Source organism: Squalius cephalus (assembly GCF_949319135.1).
Source record: "Squalius cephalus genome assembly, contig: scaffold_100, whole genome shotgun sequence".
Taxonomy (NCBI): domain Eukaryota; kingdom Metazoa; phylum Chordata; class Actinopteri; order Cypriniformes; family Leuciscidae; genus Squalius; species Squalius cephalus.
This window is the reverse complement of record NW_027645800.1, coordinates 9,427-26,940: the sequence shown is the minus strand read 5'-3', so window position 1 is coordinate 26,940 and position 17,514 is coordinate 9,427.

Here is a 17,514-nt window from a genome sequence, read left to right as displayed (position 1 = left end):
ACTATATAATAGCCTAGCCTACATATTTTACAATTGTAACATATATTGGTGCCACAATAACCTTTTCAAAAATTTCTCTTTCCCATTTTTGTTCGCTGAGGTGGAGCTGCGATGAAATATTGTTCTTATAAATACTTTCCAGCATTTCAGTAATAAAAGTTTACATCTTGCGTACGGTGCTCGGCAGTGATCAAAAAGGATTTAAATAATGAATTTTGAATCTCTTCTTGTAAACTCAGAGATGTGGATTCAGACGGCAATTAAATTACCACACGACCTGTTTGGCAAAAAACAGTAGGTACTAATTTGGCCAGGGATTTTTACGCGGGTTGGGTGAAAAAAAACACTGATAGAAGGAGGCGGGAACCGGCGAACATTTAAAGACTTTTAATGACAAAAATAAAACAAATACAAAATGAAAGTAAAAGCAGAAACACAGAAAACACAGAACATCAACTAAAACACAGGCCTGTTCCTCTCTCGCTCTTCACTGTCGTCGCTCCTCCTTTATGCTTCCGCTCCTCCGTGAGAGATGCGAGACCGGTGCGTCGCGCACGTGTCGCTCATTATCAATCACGCCACCGGCCTCGCGCCGTCCTCCCACAGCCCTCGACCTCGTCGTGCTCGCCACATTATGGATTCGGACGGCACTAAAATCACTGACTTACCCCTGTAAATGTTTAAAATACCATACAAGCCCTGAGAAACAATATTAGCGTCCAAATAGGACTTAACTGACAGTAGCCTATGCTTTCACTGGCCTTTAAAGCGCTTTTTAATTAAATTAATAATATTGTATAATAATATCATTTAAAATCTAACAACGATCAGTGTAATGACAATTTTATTCTTTGCATGAAAACACTTGAATTAGCCTAATTGAATACTGTCTGGGTATATTCAAACTTCAGAATTATATTCATATAGACCTGCAACAGTGATAAGGTAAAGCTAAGAGTGGTCCAGACCAACCTTACGAAAGTGTGACTTGCAGAAGATATACTTAGCGTACGAAAGTGTCGGGAATCGTGCCATAACGTTAAGAGAGAGGTTAAGGAATAGGTTAAGAACTACTTAGCGATAAGAACGTTTTGGGGAACCGGGCCATGGGTGTTATACTAGACTGCAACCAAGTCTTTTGAAAATCATATTTCATATGTTACAAGAACAGCCTTTTTCCACCTTAGAAACATTGCTAAGCTACGTAATATGCTATCAGTTTCTGATGCAGAAAAGTTAGTTCATGCATTCATGACCTCGAGACTAGATTACTGTAATGCTTTATTAGCAGGTTGTCCTGCATCCTCAATAAACAAGCTACAGTTAGTCCAGAATGCCGCTGCTAGAGTTCTTACTAGGTCAAGAAAATATGATCATATAACACCGATTTTATCATCACTACATTGGCTACCTATAAAGTTCCGTATTAATTACAAGGTATTGCTACTGACTTATAAAGCCCTAAACGGCTTAGCTCCAGTCTATTTAACCGATCTTCTATCACCCTATAATCCATTGCGCTCTTTAAGGGACCGTTCGGTATTTATGGAAGGGGCCACCGGAGGAAAATAGGGGAGGGTCATGTCTTTTTATTCTTTGTTGAGGGGAGGGTCATCCAACTTTTTTTAGTCTAGGGGGAGGGTCACCCAACTTTTATATTAATTAAAACAGCAACATTTCAAAGTGGCTTGTTTGGTGCTGTTTTTTCCATTTAGCTCCATGTTGATCTCGCGTTATCAGCCCCCCTTCGATATCAGATGGGTCTGACCCAACAGAAATCCAGTTTGGCGCTGTTTGACAGTGTGCGCGTCAGTTCGCGCTTAGAAAAAGTGCATCATGTCAGAACAGAATGCCAAAGAAATGTTTACCCGGCAAAGCTTTAAAGCACGAGCAAATAATGAACTTTTGTTAAGTGCACAGTGTCCTGTGAGTGTAACTCTACCGCTGCATTAACATGTGATGTGAACGTACGTCGAGTTTAACAGTATTGGGACTGAGGCGCCAGAACTGCTGATAGAATGTGCGCTGTAGGGCGATACTGCATATTTTAGTTTCCATTCTTATTTTGTTTCCACGATGTGTAAGATGTAGGGCTACCACCAGCCGCGGCGCTACCATTGGGCCCGGGTGGGCATTTAGGTCCGGGCCCACCCATTTTATAGCCTATGGTTTTGTACGTTTCTTCATTCGGATCTATTTGTGATGATCGATCCAAATTCTAAACAAACAGTTTACATGCTTTGTCCTTGTTACATTATTCATTAAGATAATAATTAATAAATGCACGCATAATTATCAGTGAACTTGATAAATGTTGCAGATATGTTTTGCATGCACAAACAAATGCCTTTCAACTTGTGTGTGCAAAATTTTGAATTAAATGAATGTGCAGCAATTTGTACAAATACAGAGTTTGTAGGCCTACTGTGTTACCATTAAATAAGCTCATTTAGTTTCATTTTTGTTAAAATATAATAATGTTATTTTTTCATCTATGTTGATTATGAAAAGTGAACCGCACACACGAGTATACGCAATATCGAGAGACATGGAGCGGGTCAGACATGATTTTGACCACTTAATTAAGTTTTGTTTTGCAGGAAACGATTTTTTTAAGTGAATTTCGTTTTGTATAAATTGTATCTTAATTAATTTTTTTTTTTTTTTTTTATCAACCAATTGCCAAATACCAAATATAGCAGACAACACAATCATACGCCGCGTGGTCACTTGCACTGCTCGTAAACAGGAGCGCATCTCATCCTAACTTAACGAAACTCTGCATACGCCTCACATACATGAAATATATCTTAATATATTATGTCTTAATATTGTGTGTCGAAATAATTTGTCCGCAGCTGCTCAAAAAAAAAAAAAAAAAAAAAAAAACGTCAAAAACCCCACTGTCAGTGTTTTGTAAGGAACAGGCAAATATGTTCAATATAGCAGGAGACATTTGAATTGTTTACTAATAAAACAGTTATTTTTTATGTCAGTGTCGGCTAGACGAAGTTGACGACTCGCGATCTTCGCAGCGCTACCACATCTTTAAATCACTATAGTAGGCTATTATTTAAGTTAACATAAAATACATAGACCTACACCACAAAAACTAGTTGAGGATAAATTCGTTAAAATTGGGCGATTCCAGTGAATGGACGTGACATTTGCAGTCAAAACTTAAAATAAAAATTCTCAGAAAATGCATTTATTTGAAACGTCTGAAAGGAGTCAAGACATTAAAAAAATATCAGTCTACACATGCGTTTTATATTTAATATGAGGGAAATACACATGTGACGTGCATGACACAAAAAAATCTTTAACTTTTAGGTGGCAAAATATTTTTTAGTAATTCTATAAATTACACTGTGCAAACCAAAATATATATACCCACTGGGTGAATAAAGATCGGCCTCCACAGAAAATTTAATTTTATATTATTTTTATTTTATTTTTCGTGTTTGCATTTATGTGAAAAAAAAAAAAAAAATGTTATGGACGTGACAGTTCTCCATTACGCACGGACATGACTGCTCTGAAGCGACTTTAAAAATTTCACAGAGACCTCAAACAAAAAGCACAAAGCCTTTCTTTAAAGTGAATTTCGTTTTTTTAATTAATTTTATCTTAATTTTAATCAATGTTTCATCTGGATTTAATAAATAAGAAGTAGTCTAAATATAGTAGAAAATAGATAATCATGACACGGAGGCGCGGGCGAGTGAACTGGACTCTTGTCTCATAAATGAACCGAAACTCAGCGTAAGGTATGCTACTTGCCTCATAGACCTGAGAATAGAAAGCTTGTAATGTCTACTTTTAAACATGCAGAACAATTCAAAACGAAAGAAAACAGACTGCTTTCTCCTTATGAAATGTGCATTTCTCTCTGGCGCGTTCTGAGAAGATCGCGACGCATCGTCAACTTCATCTTTGCAGTCGACACAGAAAACACTTGTTTATTAAAAACAATTAAAATGTCTAGCTATATATGACGACATATTAATAATCATTACTTTTGCCGGTTCTTTGTGACAGCTTTTAGATGCTTTATTCGCAGCGCCACCCACATGTTGAACGAGTCACACCGCATCAGCACCGAAAACATGATTTTTTTTTTTCAAATCTAAAATAAAAAATCGTGATACGAACCGAATCGTAGGTTTGGTCTATCGTTACAGCCAGATGAGAAAGCAAGAGTTTATGGTTTAAAAAACAAACAAACAATGGCTATCTGAACATCTTTGCCAAGCGCAAACCAGTACAGAATTAGGCTAATCAATAAATTATCGGGGAGGGTCATGCCTTTTTTCACAATAATTTTGGAGGGTCATAGAAAAAATTATTGCTGGCGAAGGGAGGGTCATGTCTTTTTTGACAACAGATCTCAAAACTCCTCCGGTGGCCCCTTAAATAAATAACGAACAGTCCCTAAGATCACTAAATTCGAGGCTTTTGGTCATACCTAGGATATCTAAGTCCACCAAAGGAGGGAGGGCGTTTTCATATTTAGCTCCAAAACTCTGGAATAGCCTTCCTGATACTGTTCGTTGCTCAGACTCGCTCTCCCAGTTTAAAACTAGATTAACAATGAGTGCTTTTGAAGTAAGCGATCGAATATTCAGCAACCCAAGCTTTAGCATTTGCTCATCTGTATTATAGCTGTTTTTTATTTGTTGAACATCAATTCAATTTTTAACTTTAGATGGGTTTAAACGTTTTTTGGATTTCCAAATTCGGGGAACAGACACAGTCTCTATATGATGATAGCTAGGTGAAAGAGGCTCTATGTGATGGGATTTATCTGACCTTGGTGATGCGAGGCCGCTAGCAGACAGTCGGTTTAGCCAGTCTGTCTGCTTCCTGACCTGAGGCCCAGATTGTCAAGTTTAAGCTCTTGTATGCAGTGAATGCGTCACCGTGAAACAGTATAATATAGTTATTTGCATTTGTCTTTATAAAGTCAGTGTTTACACTCTGCCATAGCCTATCCTTATTACAACCCAGCTTTATTATTGTAGGGGTTGTTTTCCTCAGACATGGCGTGAGTGTTTTCCAGATGGGTCTGTTTCTGCGGACTGGAAGAGATGAGGGGCGGAACCGGAAGTTGTCCAGAACACACACAAGCACACAACATGTCAGAACCAGAAGTTGTTGGCAAGATGACAGCTCGTACACTGTAAAAATAAGAGGTGCCTGGAGGAACCTTTTGGGGTTCTTCACTTTGCCACACCGGCGGAACCGTCTGTAGATCCTCTAGGACCCTTTAAAATGGGCCGGTTCTCTGAGGAACCACACAGGTTTCCTGAGGAACTCTTATATTAGGCACTGTGTGGAACCACTTCGGGTGCCTCCAGGAACCACATTTCATTTTTTTTTAATATTTAATTTCATGTTGTATGGTTACCTTTGACTTCTATTATAATAAACAAATTGAACCAAATACTGTTACTCCTGTGTGTTATGTTAACAGCATATCTTGCCGTAAGGGGGCACTGTTGAGTGGGGTGTTTTCCCCTCTTCGGTGAAGCGAAGAAGTCGGTTACTTTTTGTTTTGGTTGTTCGGGTGAATGGCGGTGATTCAATAAAAATGTTATTGAACTAAACGTGAAGTTATCTTTCGGTCTATCAATGGTAGCAGAGGATGGCTGCTAACTACAGGGTTCCACCAACGTTTGAAGAAGGAAAACCTTACGAAAGCTGGAAGAATGAAGTCAACATTTGGACCAGAGTTACCGATTTGGAGGAAAAATACAAGCTCTTGCCGTCGCCCTGGCGCTATCAGGAAGGGCGCGGGATACGGCGATGGAAATTCCGGTAGATGATCTAAATAAAGACACTGGAATGACCACTTTGTTAGCGAAACTGGATGCTTTGTTCCTTAAAGAGGAAAAGGACAGGATCTACGATGCATACTCAGATTTTGACCGGATTATGAAAGAGGCGAACATGTCCATGGCGGACTATATTATTGATTTCGAACAGCGCTGTTCTCGGATGAAAAAGTACAACATTGAGCTACCCGACGCAGTTTTAGCTTTTAAGCTTTTGGACACTGCGTGTTTGGATATGATGGATAGGCAGTTGGCTCTAACTGCATGCACTGACTTAACTTATGCCTCTATGAAGTCCGCTCTGAAGAGAATATTTGGCGGAAAAACGAGCGCGGCAGCACAAAGTATTAGCCAGGAGTCCGTGTTTGTGACAGAGCAGCGACAGCAAAAAAGTAAGTCCTGGCAGTAAAGCACTCATCAGAAAACTCCACAGCCCGGTACAAACCCGCTAGATAAGTACGGACGGCGATCGAAATGTGCAGTGTGCCAAAGTACATATCACTGGGTCAAAGATTGTCTGCATAAAGGTGAGAGTGTTAAGATTACAGAAGAGAAAACTGACATTTAAGAGTGTAATATTACTCTGTACACCAAAGAATCACCGACAGATGCAGAAATATTCATGACCGAATGTTTTGGCTCAGCAATAATAGACACTGCTTGTACTAGGACAGTCTGTGGACAAGAGTGGCTTGACAACTACAGTACTGTGTTACAGAAGAAAAGTATAAAGATGATGAAAGAAACAGAAGCAGAAAGTCACAGGCCTTTCAAGTTTGGAGATGGAAAAGTAGTTTACTCAGGAAAAAGAGTCAAGATTCCTGCAAAGATTGGCAACATGAAGTGTAATATTGAAACAGAAGTGGTACCTGTAAACATCCCCCTGCTTTTGAGTAAGACATCATTAAAAAGGGCAGGGACCGTTCTGGACATGGAAAATGACAGCACAGTAATGTTCAACCAGCCGGTCAAACTAGACTTTACAAGCTCTGGACATTATTGTGTGAACATTGTGGACAATGACAATAAAAATCCTGTTCACTCTGATCAGATATTAACGGTTGAAGATGAAATATTTTCAATCACAGACAAGATGAACACAAGTGAGAAGATGAAAGTTTTGGAAAAGCTTCATAAACAGTTCAGGCATGCCTCTGCAGACAAACTACTAAGACTTATGAATAATTCTGGCAACAAGGACGCAGAATGCCCCAGCCTGTTGCAAAAGATCATAAACCTGTGTGAAGCGTGTCAGAAATACTGTAGAACCAAACCAAAACCTGCTGTTGGATTACCACTGGCATCTACGTATAATGAAACAGTTGCTATAGATTTGCACGAGCTTGAGCCAGGGGTCTGGTACCTACACATTATTGACCAGTTTACTCGTTTTAGTGCTGGTAGTGTCCTCACCACCAAGAGGGCTTCTGAAATTGTCAAGCGTTTTATCCACGATTGGATCAGTGTACATGGCCCACATCAAAAGCTATTCAGTGACAATGGTGGCGAGTTTAATAATGAAGAAGTGAGAGACATGGCCGAGAACTTTAATATTGAAGTTAAGACAACACCTGCCTACAGCCCCTGGAGCAATGGACTGTTGGAGCGCCATAATCAAACCCTAACTGAGATCATAATGAAAGTGAAAGCTAGTACTGAATGTGACTGGAGCACTGCAATGGACTGGGCCTTGATGGCAAAGAACTGTATGCAAAGTGTCCATGGGTACAGTCCACATCAACTGGTGTTCGGGCAGAATCCTAATCTGCCCTCAGTGTTAATTGACAAAGCACCGGCTCTAGAGGGGACTACCAAGAGTGAATGGGTTGCTAAGCACATTTCAGCCCTGCATGCTGCAAGAAAGGCTTTTACAGAAGCGGAATGTTCGGAGAGGATACGGAGAGCTCTAAAGAAACAGTTACGGCCCACTGACGAGCGATACGAACCTGGAGATAAGGTTTATTACAAACGAGTGGACTGTCCAGAATGGAAAGGGCCTGGAGTGGTCATTGGACTGGATAGTGCAGTTGTTTTTGTCAGACATGTAGGCACTTGTGTCAGAGTGCACCAACTTAGGTTAAGAAAAGTTACTCATGAAAATGAAGAGCCTCAGATTGTCTCTGAGGAGAATAATCAAGGAAAACGTACAGTGGACACCATTGAAGAAGAGACAAATGTAGAAAACGCAGAGAATGATCCTTTACCTGCTCTTGAAAATGCAGAAGCAGAGAGACCAGACATTGGAAACATTAACATAAAGACTGGACAAATTGTGACATTTAGAAACCAAGCAAGTGGTGTTTCACAAACAGCAAAGGTGCTAGGACGTGCTGGAAAAGCCACTGGAAAATATAAGAACTGGTATAACTTGGAGCTACTTGAGCCTGCGGAGGTTGCTGGTAACAGTGAATCAGCAGATCTGTCACAATTAGAGGATCTTCGTGTCAAGAAAGAGGTTCCAAATTCGGATACACATGAGGATGTTTTTGTGACTAAGGATGTGTCTTTTGATGAAGCAAAAGAAAAGGAAATAAAAAATTGGAGACAGAACGAGGTGTTTGAAGAAGTTGAGGACAAAGAACAAAAGTGCTTCTCCACTCGATGGGTGTGCACTTTGAAAGAGACTGAAAATGGATTACTTCCCAAAGCAAGACTTGTTGCACAAGGATTTGAGGAGCTACAAGTTTCTGAGCTGCAAAAGGACTCGCCGACTTGTGCCTCAGAGTCACTGAGACTTCTAGTGGCAGTGTTATGTCAAAGACAATGGGAACTTAACTCAATGGACATAAAATCTGCCTTCCTACAAGGCATGGAGCTGTCCAGAGACATTTTTATCAAACCACCACTGGAGGCCAAGGGCACAGGGACACTTTGGAAACTAAGAAAATGTGTGTATGGTTTAGCTGATGCCTCATTGTATTGGTATAACAGAGTTAAAAGCATTATGACTGAAGCAGGAGGTATTGTGTCTAAGGTTGACCCTGCAGTTTTCTACTGGCTTGATGAGGACGCGAATGTAACTGGTGTACTTGCTTGTCTCGTTGATGATTTCATATGGGGAGGTTCACAGCTGTTTTCAGAGAGTGTCATACCTCGCCTTAGGTCAAAGTTCAATGTAGGTGATGAAGCTCACAATAACTTTTCCTATGTGGGTGTGGATTTTGTGACTTTAGGCAAGAAGGTACAAATACACCAAATGACATACATTCAGCACCTGCAGCCCATACATATCACGCCTTCACGAGCAGCAGAGTCCGCTTCACCTCTCACAGAAGAGGAGAGAGAACAACTTAGGTCAAAGATAGGTCAACTTCTTTGGGTTGCGAGACAGAGCAGGCCTGATGTCATGTTTGATGCAAGTAATTTGGCATCTTGTCTCAAACAAGCTACAGTACAGAACATTAATGAAGCTAACAGGGTAGTCTGTAAACTCAAGACCAAGTCAGTTCAGTTGAATTTTCAACTGCTTGGGAAAGACAGTAACTTAAAGATGGTTACATTCACTGATGCATCGTTTGCAAATCTTTCAGATGGGGGTACTCAAGGTGGGTACCTCATCGTTTTGATGGGCGAAAATGGGCAGTTCTCTCCTATTTCATGGCAATCTAAGAGAATTAAGAGAGTTGTCAGAAGCACTCTTGCAGGTGAAACGCTTGCTATGTCTGAGGGGATTGATAATGCAATTTTTTTGTCAACTCTGTTTTCTGAACTGAATGCTGGTTGTACTGCTTCTCCTGTACCCACAATCTGTGTCACCGATAATTTCTCTCTTGTTGATGCACTTAAGTCTACTAAGTTTGTTACTGAGAAAAGACTGCCTTTGGAAATCAGTTCGATAAAAGAACTGATCCAAACGAAGAGGGTTGATCAAGTGTTATGGTCTGAAACAAAAGATCAACTTGCAGACTGTCTTACAAAAGAGGGAGCTTCCTCAACCTCACTTCTTAGGGCTCTCTATGAAGGATGCTGGACTGTTAAATGAACTCAAGCATTTCTTTCTTTTTGCTGTATCGAAAACGTACCGAACCGTGACACAAGTGTATCGTATTGAACCGAACCATGAATTTTGTGAACCGTTACACCCCTACACTGTTTATTTTCTGGCCTTGAGTTGGACAATAAAGTTGAAATTTAATTTCAAATGGTTCTCAAGCAGAGAGAAGAGAAACATTTCTCATTCAAAGCACTGAAAGCAGTGATTTATGCTTTCTTTTTCAGGTTTGAAAATGCCATATCCAATACCCTGTACCATTCAATTTTATTTTATTTAATGACATTTATGTCAAAGATACAGGAGAGTGATAATACACACATAGCAGCCAATAAAATCTGTTGTTCAATATCTGACTGCTTGTATTGCCTCATGACTGATGAAAATTTTGCCTTGTTGTGTGCAGTAGAATTCTGATGCATCGCAATGCATCGTAGAATCGAATTGAATCGAATCGTTACCTGGTGAATCGTAATCGAATCCAATCGTGAGGGCAGTGCCAATGCACACCCCTACCCCTCTCCCCTCTTTTTTCTCTTTAGAGAGAGGGAGATTGTTACTCCTGTGTGGTATGTTAACAGCATATCTTGCCGTAAGGGGGCACTGTTGCGTGGGGTGTTTTCCCCTCTTCGGTGAAGCGAAGAAGTCGGTTACTTTTTGTTTTGGTTGTTCGGGTGTGTGAATGGCGGTGATTCAATAAAAATATTATTGAACTAAACGTGAAGTTATCTTTCGGTCTATCAAATACAAAATAAGAATTGTTTAAAAAATATTTTATATTCATTTTTATACATACACCTCCATGGGAAAAAAGCGAACTATAGATTAATATCAATGAATACACAAAAAAATGGTATAATACATAAGCAACGTGAATAATCAACCATTTATATACAATAGGCTATACAAGAAAAGACACTTGTATGGAAACACATATGCTCCATGAAATAAATCAATGTATTTTGACTAATTAAAAATGTCCATCTTCACTTAACTTTAAAACATTGGTGTTTCAGTCCGATGGTAAGTCTGACATCACTGTTTCCAAGTCTGAAAGCTCTATCAGATGCCAGTGCTAATATGCACTCATTGTGCTGTGATATTCCTGAAAATTATGATCCTAACCTTTATCTCTATACCGAAACCTCGGATGGTTAGTTATTCAGCTATTGTGAATCATAAGATGTTGAAGTCTGGGATGCCGTTAGACTGTACTGTACACTATGGCTTTTGCAAAGCTTAAATGTGTGACTTGAATCAACAGTGCTCATAAATGGTTGTTGAGTATTCTCATGAAACAAGATAGAGGAAGTAGAAGTAGAGGCTTCGACCCGGAAACAGTAAGAATCCACACGATCAACAATTTCGTTTGTGGTCAAAAATGTCACTATGGGACCAAGTTGGTCACTGGAATTCGCTAGATTTGACCAACAGAAAGCTGCTGGAAAGTGACTCCTGTGTGAGCTGTGCTTCATACATTACATCTCTACACTGCTGACAATGGCCAATGGACTTTTTTGCCTGTGTAATTTCACGAAATTCACAAATGTGACGCACCTTTACTCGCTGCAATCGAGTAAACATAAAATATAAACATAAAATGCAATCAATAATAAAATCTTCACAAGGGACATGTGAGGTACTTAAAGAGTTAGACAGGTGAAAAGGTACAAAGGTCCGTGTGTTTTTCCTCTTTTCTGGTGGATGGTCCAGGCACTTCAGTGATGTTCAGGTCTACAGGAGGATTTTTATTCTTGTTCAAACTTGTATTTCAGCTTACCGAGATCCCTGCAAAGTACAACATTCACTGTTAGTAAGGTTATTAAAGTGATAGTTGTGAAATTTAAATCATTTTCTCAGCCTTGTGATGTTCCAAACCTGTTTGACTTTCTGTCTGTGGAACCCAAAAGCAGATCTCAGGCATAATGCAACCCCAGTCACCGTTCACTTTCACTGCATGAGACACAAGCAGAAAAGAAATGTGTAAATCATTCATGAAACCATTCTTATGTACACTTGTCTAGTTCAATTCAATGCAACAAGTTGTGTTAAAATGGTTAAGCTCCAAAAATGTCCCAGAAAAGATCCTAAAAATAATCTTCTGAAGCCATATAATAGCTTTTTCCTCTTTTTTTTTTTTTTTGTCAGTGAGACTAAACTTGAAGTTATAATTCAGAGTTAAAATGTCTTATATTCAAATGCAAATGATAAAGATATAAGAAAAAATGCATAGCATTATTGGTGCCGAATCATCATGTGATGATATTTTTCTGAGTAACATGAATGAGATTTGAGAGCATGAGGGAAGATTTTCAGAGAATAACTGATTTAAAAACACAAGTACACAGTCAAACAATACAATTTCACACAGAGAAAGTTCATAGTAATAAAGTACTTGTGTAGCACTTGTTTGGATTATCAGCAGTAATTAAGTAGCTTTTTGCTTTATTATTATAATACAGATAATATTTGAATTCTATCAGAAGAACTAGGGATGGCTATGGAGACGGCGGGTTAGCATAAGAAGTAACAGACAGACACAAGATTAATTTAGAAATATAATTGTTTCAATTTGATTTGGAAGAAAAGTAGAAAGTCAATAAAATAAAATAAATGACAGAAACACAATAAACAATAAAACTGACTGTGCAAATTTCCACCTCGAGTGCACTCTTGTCGGTGTTTTCACATATGTACCCACATAGTCAGTTCAGGATTCAGGAAAAATAAATAAATAAATAGACAAAATATTACAAAAGAGTATAATCTCTCTCTCAAAGGGATTTCAAGTGTCTCTTCAAAAGTTAAATGTCTCTCAATTCTGGGTGGTAGTTGACCATACCCCCTCAAGAAGAAAAGAAAAAGAAACAGTTCTTTAAGTCGAATTTGTCGTGCTTCAATGAGTTTCAGTGGAAACTCAAGGAAAGGATATCGGGCCTCCTCTCCACCACGCAATGTCTTCTTTTCTACAAACTGGATTGGCTCGCCATCAAACTCGCAGTCAACAGAATGTTACAGGAGGTCGTGCAGATCTTCACGAATCAAGAAAAAGAAAAGAAAAAGAAAAAACAAAGGAGAGAAAAAAAACCTGGCCTCTAAATCACTAGCTCTCTTTCATACAGACAAGTGGCCACAATGGTGACGCTGAACTCTTTACGATCGATTTTTCTCTTTTGCTCTCACTCAGGCGCACCTCGCGTGTGATCGTAAAATGGCGTCGATGAACTGCAATGTACAATGGTCATGCGCTCTCACTCAGGCGCACCTCGTGCGTGATCGTTAAATGGCATCAGTGAACAATAATGATTTATTCCTCTATTCAGTCGGCTTCTTGTTCAGAATGCATCAAATTAACTATATCTCAACTTCTCAATACTTTTTTCAAAGATTTTTAACCTCAGATATATAAAATGGATCGCGACGATGGGATTGCGTCTGCTCCTCTCAATCAAGCTCATCTCTTCTGTCATCGCGCATGCTCGTCGACACTCATGACGTTAATGACAAGAGAGCTCTCATTGGTTGATCGCTGAGAATTTATTTTAGAATATATTCTCAGATTTTTCTTAATATTATTAATCTTAATAATCTCTTATCGACTTTTACTAAGGGAAAATCATATAACTAAATTGTGTGAATTAAATAATTAACTTTATTTAACCTGTGTTACACTTGTATGTGGTGCAGGTAACTTACTGTAATTCAATGTTGCCACTGAAATGTTCAGATTATATTAGAAATGCACTGGTTGTTCTGGGGAAACAAAAGAACAAAGCTGATTATTCACAACATAATATTTATTGACCAGTAAATGGCTTTAAAATGTTATTTGAGAGAATTAGGGCACCTGTAGTAAGTAAAGTTAGGCTGAACAAACACAGACCAAACTATATTAACCTGCTTTTGTTATTCATAACAAACACCAATGACAGCAGGAATCAGCTAAATTAGTTAGGCTATATCAGCAATTTGAAGACACAGTTGTACAGAATATGTTGAATTGAATGACTAAATCAATTTGAGACTATAAGTCAATAATTTCCATTTGTTCATTAGATCAACATAGTTAGCATCGCGGCTAAAACCTTCATACCAGATACTGTGCAATAAACGAGTGGTAAACACGGTAAAAAAATAAATAAATGTAGTTTATATGTGTGTTTGAATATATAGCGAGTAGACTCTGTATTTATATTTATTTGGCGAGTTTACAAACCTTGTAACGGAGAGCCGAACAAACGGCGGGAGCTTTGATGAGGGGAGCCGTTACTTTCAGACCCGATGACATCGATCAGCTGAGCTTTGTTGCGCGCGAGCAGCAACAAAGCTTTATTATTTTAATAAAAATAAAGTTAATAAATAATGGATAAAATAAGAGTTAAAAGTCAGAACTAAGTTTTTGCACTATTTTCTCTCTTGTTTAAGTTGGACCCCCAAAAGAAAGATGCCCGTATTTCCCCCCATGGACCCCAGGGCTCTTTCTGCTGTGTGTAAGTGAGATTTTAGTGCAAAAACACACTCGTGGTGTAGCGAGAGGCCCATATCAGAATGGCATTTCCTACGCAACGGCTGTGTCTGGAGCTAAACAACAGAACAGGAAATCAGCCAGTTTCTGTGAGATGTCAGAAGCGGAAATGCTTGAGCTTGTGAGGAAGATTAGTATCAGAGACTGTTAGAAAGTCTGCTTATATGCTGTGAAATGTGAGTGGAAAACAATCTTAAGGCAGGAGATCCGGAGGGATGACTTCGACCCGACCACATTTTAAATGCATATAATGTTCAGTGTATTTCACCTGTGGGTTTCTATGCTTTCTATTACTGCATTTATTTTGTGCAAGTGAGACGAGTAAAGATCTGTTTCATAAATCATTATCTGTCTGGCACTGTAAAAAGTTTAACTATTATTTACTCAATTTTATTGGTGAAACATTTTTACACTCAAAAAAATTGAGTACATTTTAAAGCTGTGAAATCAATGAAATATACTGTATGAATTGAGTAAATGCAAGTAAAAAAATTAAGTAAATCTGAGTAACTGCATCTGGTACATTAACAAATAAAATTGAGTAGAAATAATTTAACATTTAAACATTAAAAAAACAATATTTATGAGTAATATTAACTGTTTTTATTAATGAGTAATATTAACTTTTTTATTTTCTCTAAACCTTTGTAAAATAGTACTCCAGACAACCACCAGTATACATTACATTGGCCTTTATTTTCAATGAGTACAGCAATACAGCACATTTTAGACTGTTTTTTCATACAATATTGCCTGCATTTAAACTTATTTTACAAGTAAAAATGAAATATTTAAACATTCAGGTAGCCTAATTCAAGTGTAATCAACCACTCTGTTATCCAATATCCACCGAATCTGCGCTGGTCCTCATGCCGGAGACAGACTCGCCTCTGCGGGTGAACTTTGAACTTCATACCGCCGTCCTGCGTTTCACTCACTGTCACTGTCTGAGGCACAGCCGAAATATACTGCGAGCGACTGACATAACCTGCCAATAAACAAAAAGTGATAGTTCTGAGGACATTTTATCATCCAAATGATAATAATTATATTCAGTATCATTATGAAAGTCATGTGTTTATGCAAAGCGTTTCAATCACGCAAAAAGACAAACGCGGCTCTCGTCTCGTTTAGGTGTCGAATTACGCCTCTGTATGTTGTTTTGCATTAAATATGATTTAAAGCACAGTAATGATTTTATAGATAAAATAAAACATACACCAACCTGAATTTCACAGTGAAAATGCACCAAATCTGCAACGCTGAGAAGAGAGCTGTTGTTCTGGAGACTGGAGAGTTCAAACAGCCCGCGCTCACTCCAACCGTCGAGTTTTCGTCACGTCAGAGGGTGGGGGTGGGGGAGGGGGGGGGGGGTGTTTTAATTGAGTAAACTTACTCAATTTTAAGAGCTTGTTAAATATATTAATAATATTGATTTGAATTAAGTATTTTTTTTGTTTCTTGAAACAGATCAGTTTAATTAAACATTCTCAAATATTTTGATAGAAATTTCACATATATATTAAGTATATTATAAAGAAATAATTGGTTAGTCAAATACTAAATTATTTTATTGAAAAAAACTTAAATATATCTGTAAATTTTAGATAAAATTAACTGTTGGATTTTTACTCAATTATTTTGGTATGTTTAACTCAAACAATCAAGTAAACGATATACAGAGATTTTATTAAGTTAATAAAGTTAAAAATTTCTGTAATATTTACTAAGCCACAGAATAATTTTTTACAGTGGGTGTTTATATGCAGCACATACAGTATTGTACTATGTGTAAACTATACACAAACTTACCTATATTAAATTGTTTGTGGTACCTACAGTTAAAAATGTAACTGTAAAATATGTGATGATAATATTGATCGAGCAATTGATATAAGTAAGTGAAAATATATGCGCAGAATCTAAATGCATGTTGTACATAAATGTTGCCTAATGTATTGTTTTCTATACCAGTCCATGACTCTTTCCTCTGTGGTTTATGTGCAGATGTGGGGGTTTTGAGTGACGCTTCTACATTTGTCCTTTTGTGTGGGCCTAAGTTATGATTCAGGTCAAGGTTCTAGCGCTAAAATCATTTTAATCATCATAATATAACATTCATTTCTACACTAGACTAATGCTTTTTGTTTTAGGCAATACGTGTTTCTTTTCATTTTTTTAAGTGTTCTTGCTGATGTGGCACAGCACTACTGAAATGAATGCTGAGGAATCACTGCTACCAGAACATTTCATATTAAAAAAAGAAAAAGTAAAATCTGAACATGTTTTACACATGAACTTTTCTCTTCTCTGTCATCAGGTGTGGTAAACAGAGGAGCACAGAAGGACCTGCAGGACTCCCGATCTGATCTCCCGTTGCCTTCACTGTGATGATGTGTACAAGACTGAAGGATACCAGTGTTGGGAACGTTACTTTAAAAAAGTAATTAGTTATAGTTACTCACTACTTGTTCCAAAAAGTAACTGAGTTAGTAACTGAATTACTCTATAATAAAAGTAACTCGTTACCAGGGAAAGTAACTATTTGCGTTACTGTAAAAAAAAAAAAATTGCTATATGTCAAAGAATTTGGATTTTTTTAAACAGTTTTCACAAGTCAGTTGAAATGAGTAGAACAGACAGGTGTTTGTACATAACTTTAGATATTTATTGCACATCGACAGATATAACATTTTATTTTATTAATTAAATTAATAAAAAGACAAAAAGACCTTGAGATATGTTTGGTAATTGTACCTGAATGAATTGAATGTTTTTATGTTTCCACTGTTCGATCGCGTCCGCGCCTCACACACACACAAATGTAAACACTTTACGACTTTTCGATCGCGCCCGCGCCTCTCTTTCTGTTTCTCTCTCTCTCACACACACACACACACACACACACACAAATGTAAACACTTTGCAACTTTTCGATCGCGCCCGCCAACCTTTCAGTCAGGATTGCTCCTAACTCACCATCTCTGCTGCTTCATCGAATCTCTGTTTAGCTGGTGTGTGTGTGGCGCGTGTGCTGGCATGTGTGTAAAAACACTGGCTCTGATTGGCTACCATGAAACACATGACACTGCCTTAGCCAATCATAATCGCTTACCTCGTTATTAACCCACCTCCTCACTAGCTGTGCGAGCCAGGGCCAG